Below are 8,850 nucleotides of genomic sequence, written 5' to 3'. Positions count from 1 at the left end.
CAAGTGACTGAATGGATGAAGTTTCTTCCCCATCCCCAAAAAATGAACATTCCATCAAATAATTGAACATTTATATTCAAACGAAATGAGATTACTCTATTTTTGAACAACCAAACACACTAAAGAATGAAATTTAATTCCAATTTTATCAGATTTCATCAAACTTTGTGAACCAAATGCCATATAAGTGTATTTGGAGATATCTTTCTTATACTAATTAACCACATATATGTTGCTGGGTGAACAAGTTGTTGAATTGGTTTGTCCTTTTTTGATAATGTACATGCACCATGCACACGTAGTTCTTGGTCTTTTGAATAATTGAATGTATGAAGTTTATATACATTTAAGATTTGTCTTTTAATGAACATTGGAATCTATCTTTTGTGGTTGCTTTGATTCTCCTGTAACGATATTTCATTATATATAGTTGTGTATATATATATGTATACACTGAAAGCATATATGTTTAAACTCTGTGAGTCACAGCATAAATTTTTTAAAGTTCGCCTAACGATGGTTTTCCAAAGCTACTTTATCATGTTTTCAATATGCCTGATCTCAACTATCTTGATCATGGTGTTGTTCAAATCGACTGGTGCTAATAAATTTCGTCTTCCGCCAAGCCCCTTTGCACTTCCCATCATTGGACATCTCCATCTCCTTGTTCCTACCCCTCACCAAGTTTTTCACAAGCTTTCTCTTCAATATGGGCGAGTTATTCGGGTACTTATGGGCAATGTACCTTGTGTTGTAGTTTCTTCACCCGAAACTGCTAAAGAATTCCTTAAAACCTATGAAAGTTTCAATTTAGATCGACCACAAAACGCAGCCTTAGATTACCTAACGTATGGAAAGAAAGACTTTGCGTTTATTCCTTATGGGTCGTATTGGAAGTTTATGAATAAGATAGTTATGTCACGGCTCCTAAATCGTGGAACACTTGACTTGCTCCTTTTTGTTAGGCAAGATGAGATTAATCTTTTTATGGTATCCTTAGCTAATATGGCTAGAGAGGGGAAAACGTTTGATGTAAGCGGGGAACTTATGAAGACATCTAACAACATGATCTCAAGAATGCTTATGAATGAACGGTGTTCCGACAAAGATAGTGAGACAAAGAATGTCAAGAATTTGGTTGCAGAAATAACTAAGATAGCAGGTAAGTTTAACATCTCAGACTATCTATCATTTCGTAAGAATCTAGACTTGCAAGGATTCGGTACAAAGTTGAAAGATATTTGAGAAAGAGATGATGAATTGGTAGAAAGAATCATTAAAGAGCATGAAGAGGCAAGACAGAAAGAGACTAGATCACATGGGAAGGACTTGCTCCACATTTTACTCGATATTCAAGAAGATGGAAGCATGGAGATTGAGTTGGGCAGAGAAAATATCAAAGCCCTCATCTTAGTAAGTAACACTATAACATAATTTATCACCATATATATATATATATATAGCGTAAGGTTCATATGATAACTATTCACATGTGAAAAATAAATAATATTATGTATAACTTGATACGTTCTTACGTGCATGAAATTGTTTACATATATCATTCACATATGAACTTCAAGTTATAATTTAAAAGTTTTCATGATTCTTCAATTCAAATGGTTCTCACATGAACCTTTTCCTATATATATACATATATAAATTGTTGCTTGTATGTACATATTGTAACTAATCTATTATATTTTTTTGCACTTCAAAATAAATTGTTCACATATGTCATTCACATATGAACATCAAATTATAATATAAAGGTTCTCATGGTTCTTTCAATTCAAATGGTTCTCACATGAACCTTTTCCTATAAATATACATATATAAAATGTTGCTTGAATGTGCATATTGTAACTAATCTATATATTTTTTTTGCCCTTTAGAATATGTTCACTGCAGGAACAGATCCTACAGCGGTTACAATTGAATGGGCTTTAGCAGAACTCATAAATCATCCGAATATCATGAAAAAAGCAATTAATGAAATCGATCATGTTATTGGAAAAAAAATACTTTTACAAGAATCAGAAATACCAACCCTTCAATTTCATACCTGCAAGCAATCGTCAAGGAAACATTACGTCTTTACCCACCTGCGTCGTTGATTCCGAGACAATCAACAAAAGATTGTACCGTGACACGTTACCAGATTCCTGCTAAGACTTCTGTATGGGCCATTGGGAGAGACCCAAGTTATTGGGATAACCCGCTTGAATTCCAGCCGGAAAGATTCTTAGAGACACCGTTGGATGTGAGAGGACAATACTATCAGATGTTACCATTTGGTAGTGGGAGGAGGATGTGCCCTCCAACATCACTAGTGATGCAGATGGTACCAGCAATGCTCGGCGCTATGATTCAATGTTTCAAATGGAAGGATGGGAAAGACGGAGATTTACAAAGTGTTGATATGGAAGAGGGACTAAACCTCACTCTTTTTAGAGCTAATCCTCTCATTTGTGTTCCTCTGGCTCGACTAGATCCTATCCAATCACTGATGTAACATGTGATTCTCCATGGCAATTTATCTTTATACATGCACTTAAAATAGTTTGGCATCGTTTAGATCAAAAGTATGGAAGTTATTTTCGGACTCCGAAGTTGATGTAGATGTTCTTTGTTGCACCAACTACCATACCTCTTTCCACTTTGACATTCTTCCTTCTAAGTTCAAAACTTAAATGCTGGCGCTCAATGTGGATTTTTTTTTTTTTGTGTTGTATGTGTTTGTCGTTATATATATTTTTTATGGAAAAAAAGTTATGTTATTTATCCTGGGTGGTTCTGCGTTAACAGCCTAAACCTAATGAAACTAGATCTATACCCGGTTATTGACTGGGAGAAACAACAAAGTATATTGATAAGTATACAAAACACGATCAACTTTATCTCATAAAAACTTAAACAGATAATCTTACATTAAAGTCTGCATTGGTATAAGATGCATTGTAAAATCTACAAATTGATTTAAATTTAATTGTTCTAACCAGATCCTCCTTAAAGAGTTACCCAAATTTAATCATCTTGATATATATTAAAATTGTCAATACTCGATCTTACCTGAGTTTTGACTTGAAACCGATTCGCAAAATTGGGTTAGGGTTGTAAAACTGACTTGAGCTTGATTTTTTTGGGTTAGGGTCAGGTTGACTTTTGGGGTTAATAATTCAACATGCCAACCCAAAAATATTTAGATGTAAATAATAAGGTCGACCCACCAACTCATTTTATCATACAACCCATTTGACTTGGAATTTACCTGTCAACCCACCAACGCACATGACCTGGGATCAAACCGCCAACCCATTTAACTTGCTACATACCTTTACTAACCCATGTAACCTGAAATCAACCCACCAACCCACCTAAAATCAACATATCAATCAGATCGTTTAGGTAGATCCTGACTCAGATTCGAGTTGAAGTTACTCTATTCAAACTTTTATTAGGTTAAGTTGGGGTCATAAAGTTTCAATCCGTCAACCGTATGCAGATCAACCCGATTAATAGGCCTATTACAAAGTATATGATTGGTCTTAGTTTTAAACCGTTAAGTATAGTCATTATACCATATTAAGTCTCTACCTTATAGCTATAATATTTATACTATATGTATCAAGGGCGTAGCTTTTAAGTCCCCTCCTCAATGTTTTTGCGATGTAGGGTGTATATTGTTTTTGTGTAGAAAAATTCCGATATACTCGGTTTCAACCCCCATTTTAGCGTTAGGGGAAAAAAGAAAATTAGATCCCAACCCCCACTGAAAATTTTCAAGCTTCGCCACTGATCATCTGTATATAATTATTCAACCTAACCATTTCTCTTTTAAACATTCCACTATTAAATAACAATCAAAATTCAAAATGGATGATTGAAAAAGTTGGTTACCATTACCCAGTTACCGTATATAGTACTGAACTAATATGTTTGTTTTGATATAAACATGACATAAAATGACAAAAAAAAAAATATCATTGTATAGAAAGCTTTAAAATGTAAACTCAAATAATTATTATTTTTTATGACTTTCTATTTAGATTCAAGAAAGTAACATTTTTAATATTTTTACTTGACATATAAACTCTTAATTAAACTTTTATGTTATAATTTATCACAGTAGAATTCAAACAATTTTAAATATTTACTTTTGACATGTGATCTCTTAATTAAATGGTAATGTTTTTTTCTATTTTTATTTAGAAAATCTGTAAGCCACACTTCTTATATACTATTTGTTAAGTTCATATTTTAAATATTGTTTAGTACTTTAGTCTATAAATGTGTTACTTCGTGTGCTGGCAATTAAATTAAAAAGTAGTTAAATATAAGTCTCAAATTGGTGTCCATTACAACAATTTTTAAAAAAAATTACCATGATTAAAGAAAGTATAATAAATACATAAAAGAGTTACTATGTTTAAAATATTTATGTTTGACTTTTAGTTTCAAAAGTTGAGATTAATTGGAACTTTAATTTGAGTGGTCAAGATCAAATGATAGACTTATTTTTTCTCTTAGCTATGGCCATATATATATAATGACGAAAGCTTATACCGAGGTGAGTGGTTCTAGGTGAAAGCTTACATTGTACAATAATTTTATGAATACATGATTTTATAGGGTGGAGAATATATTGTTTTTGAAAAAAGAAAAAAGAAAAAAGAAGAAGAACAAACAATTCTCTCCACAACTAAGGTAACCATCAGGGTGTACCCACCTCCTTTGTGATAGAGCATAATAGCATATAGTTACAGGTTTAGAAAACATGCTACTTTTGGTGTAATCTCATGTTTCATCAAGTGTTAAAAGTCTATATGAACTTTATCACTTCATGTTGGTGTTATAAGATTATTATAAATTATAAACAAAACCCGTTGTATGATTTTATATTAACTTGAAAATGTTGAAGTTATTATACACCGGTTACTATCGATAGATAAGTTTGCTAGCAATGATCAACAACTATTCACAATTTATGCTCTTCTAGTTCAGAAAACACCTTTTTCAAAACACATTGTTCTCTACTTTCCAATTGGAAATAGAAAACATTATTATTATTGTTTTCCACATTTTTGTATTTACCATTTTCTAAGATTTAGAAACTTCAAACTATATTAACTCTTTCCTTAAACTATATTAAAATTCAAAAAGTGTGACCAGAAATAATAAAAGACAAAGACAAAGAAGGAAATAAATTGTGCAAGAAACCAAAAAGAATAACCAAAATGAGTTACGACGTGGAAAAATCCGAACGATAAAAGAGGATGCAACTTGGGAGAATTGAAAGCCGCCGGACAAGCATTCTATGAGCCTATTTGGGTGGTTAATTATTCATTTCGTTTACAATTAGTAAGGGATATATAATTATGTTATATATTAACGAGTCAAATGTAGTTTGTTTTGATTGGTGGACCTTACAATTAAAAAACTTAACACATGACATTTTCTTTTTAGACTTTAAATTTTCCAGAACATTTCAACACAGGTCATTTTTGCATTTCAAACTTTTATAATTTTAATTTTTTGATGATGATATATACTTTGATATCAAAATTTTGACTATAGTTATTACCATTACTATATCATTAATGGCGAGGCTTATGAACAGTGCCACGTGCCACGTGGTGTTGTTCTATTCGTCTCGTCTGTATCCCGCGTTTTCCCCAGATTTTGCCATATCGGATTCCGTTAAGGTTATTTTTTGTTCGGTTTTTCTTGGTTTCCTACATAGTTTTTTTTGTTTTTGTGTTTTCTTTCTATTGGTCCACCTATACCCCGCGTTTTTTCGAATTTTGTTATCATGATTATTGTACGATATGAAAAGTCTATGAATAGTTAACTATGGGTCTGTTTATTTTTTTAACAATTAAGTGATTAAGTTTATAAAACGATTGGATGGATAAATATTGTTTGTACGAATTAAGTAAATACTATTATTTTTTGTTATCAATTAAGAAAAAACAAACAGTTTCGATGATTTAATGAATTAAAAATATTGATTAAGTCACGACTTTTCAATTAAAAGATTAAATAAACACTATCTAAGGCCCATTGCAACGCTCTATTATACTTGATGCTGAACCAAACAAATAGAATACTGATGGATTTGGCACTTAATCCTGAACCATTCCATTCAAGGTAAATGAAACACCCCTTTAATTAAGCCCCATTGTAACGCGTTGATACTAAGGATGAAGATCATCTAAAGTTGTTCTTTTCAATTTTATTAGTAAAGTTGGATTCATCTTGACTTTTAGATTGAAATTAGAGATCAACATTAAAAACTCATAATTAAATCTTAACCCTTGAATTTAACCAAAATGTTAAAATCATTAACTTTACTAATAAAGTTGTAAATAAATTTAAAGGATATTAATCCTGATAATAATCTCTATCTCTACTACATTATAAATCATTTGTTTCCACTAAAATTTTTGAACTCTTCAACAGAGGAAATATCAGTCACTTATTTTCACCTCCCTCCTCAAATTTCAACCACTTATTTTTTTCTCTCTCATCCATAAATCATTTTAATCTTTTAATTCGTTTATAATCTTTTATCTCAAAAACTGTACCGATAAATAATAAAAATTATATGGGTGTTCTTAAAATTTCATGCTCTTTCATTAGAGAGGTCATTCGATATACTTTCGACGATTTCTTAAATCCGAAGGCAGAACCCGTACGGCCAAGGCATTTGGATATCACACTCTATGACCTATCACCTCCTATGACCTACATACTTTATAACGTATCACTCATGCCATTTCACCGTCACAACATGCGATATATTCTCTCATATAATATAATAATAATAATAGTAGCTATAGTAGTATCACTACTTGAAATTTCTGTTTAGATAGATAAATAGATGATAGATAAATAGATGATATATATATATATATATATATATATATATGTATAGGAGGGGTTATTTGATAACTCTTAAAAAAAAAAAACCCAAGAACTCCTCTACACCTTTGGATCAAAGAAAATGGATGGACAAGATTAAAAATAAAAAACCCCTCTCAACACTAGAGTGGTATTTTCGTCAGCTCCTTTTTTCTCTCTCTCTTACTTTAATAGAATTCTATCTAATTCACTTAAAAACTTTTATCTCACAAACCGTAAATCGTTAGACGAAAAGAAAAGCGTGGGTAGTCTTAGAATTTCGTCCTCTTTCCTTAGAGATGCGATTCGATATACTTTTGACGACTTTTTAAATTTAGTTTTTTTTTATCACGTTCATCTTACACATGTGTAAGTTGTACTTACCCATGGGCAAGTTGTACTTACCCTAATACGTCCCGCTCTAGGGTTTAGGGTTTGAAGGTCGAGGGTTAGCCTCGGCTAACCCTCGCGCTTCAAACTCTAAACCCTGGAGTGGGAACCCTCATCCTTTTTAGGTTTTTAGGGTTTAGCATTTAGGGTTTAGATTTTCCAGGGTTTTTAGAATGTAGCTTTCCCCTCGGATTAGCAATTAAGCTTTAGGGTTTAGGGTTTGAAGTTGTAGGGTTAGCCACTTCAAACCCTAAACCCTAAAGCGTACCGTGTACCCGCTCTAGGGTTTAGGGTTTGAAGGTCGAGGGTTAGCCGATAGGCTAACACTCGGGCTTCAAACCCTAAACCCTAGAGTGGGAACCCTCATCCGTTTTAGGTTTTAGGGTTTAAATTTTTTTGGGTTTTTAAAAAGTAGTCTCCCCCTCAGATTAGAAATTAAGTTTTAGGGTTTAGTATTTAGGGTTTTACAATGCGTCCTCATCATTTTTGAACTTTATAAGTAACTTACCATGTGTAATTTGTACTTACCCATGGGCAGGTTATACAACTCACCAGTTTCAGGTCTTTCCTACACATGTGTAGGTTGTACTTACACGTGTAGGATGAACATGATGAAAAAAAATCGTCAAAAGTATATCGAATCGCATCTCTAATGAAAGAGGACGAAATTTCAAGACTACCCATGTTTTTTTTCCGTCTAACGATGTATGGTTTGTGAGATAAAAGTTTTTTAATGATTTAGATATTTTTAGATTTAATAAGAGGAGAGAGAAAGAGAGTGTTGGACAATTTTTTTGATAATGACAAATATACCCTTCCTGATCTTGATGAATGGAGGGCTGAGATTGGTTCTCGCGTTCTTTTTTTAGTGGTTCTCAAAATAACTCACCCATATATATATATATATATATATATATATGTATAGGAGGGGTTATTTGATAACTCTTAAAAAAAAAACCCAAGAACTCCTCTACACCTTTGGATCAAAGAAAATGGATGGACAAGATTAAAAATAAAAAACCCCTCTTAACACTAGAGTGGTATTTTCGTCAGTTCCTTTTTTTCTTTCTCTTACTTTAATAGAATTTTATTTAATTCACTAAAAAACTTTTATCTCACAAACCGTAAATCGTTAGACGAAAAGAAAAGCATGGGTAGTCTTAGAATTTCATCCTCTTTCATTAGAGATGCAATTCGATATACTTTTGACGACTTTTTAAATTTGGTTTTTTTTTCCATCACATTCATCTTACACATGTGTAAGTTGTACTTACCCCTAATACATCCCGCTCTAGGGTTTAGGGTTTGAAGGTCGAGGGTTAGCCGTAACCGTCGGGCTTCAAACCCTAAACCCTAGAGTGTGAACCCTCATCCTTTTTAGGTTTTTAGGGTTTAGCATTTAGGGTTTAGATTTTCCAGGGTTTAGATTTTCCAGGGTTTTTAGAATGTAGCGTCCCTCTCGGATTAGCAATTAAGCTTTAGGGTTTAGGGTTTGAAGTGGTAGGGTTAGCCGTTAGGCAGGCTAACCCTACAAATTCAAACCCTAAACCCTAAAGTGTA

At 32.5% G+C, this 8,850-nt stretch overlaps 1 pseudogene; it reads left to right on the top strand.

Annotated features, from left to right (window-relative positions):
* The first annotated feature begins 490 nt into the window (after nt 1-490).
* On the top strand, nt 491-2,704 carry LOC122602187 (annotated as a pseudogene).
* Nucleotides 2,705-8,850: the final 6,146 nt, after the last annotated feature.

The sequence above is a fragment of the Erigeron canadensis genome, chromosome 5 (genome assembly GCF_010389155.1).
Source record: "Erigeron canadensis isolate Cc75 chromosome 5, C_canadensis_v1, whole genome shotgun sequence".
Taxonomy (NCBI): Eukaryota; Viridiplantae; Streptophyta; class Magnoliopsida; order Asterales; family Asteraceae; genus Erigeron; species Erigeron canadensis.
The sequence above is the reverse complement of the archived record's forward strand: the minus strand, read 5'-3'. Positions and strand labels throughout refer to the sequence as shown.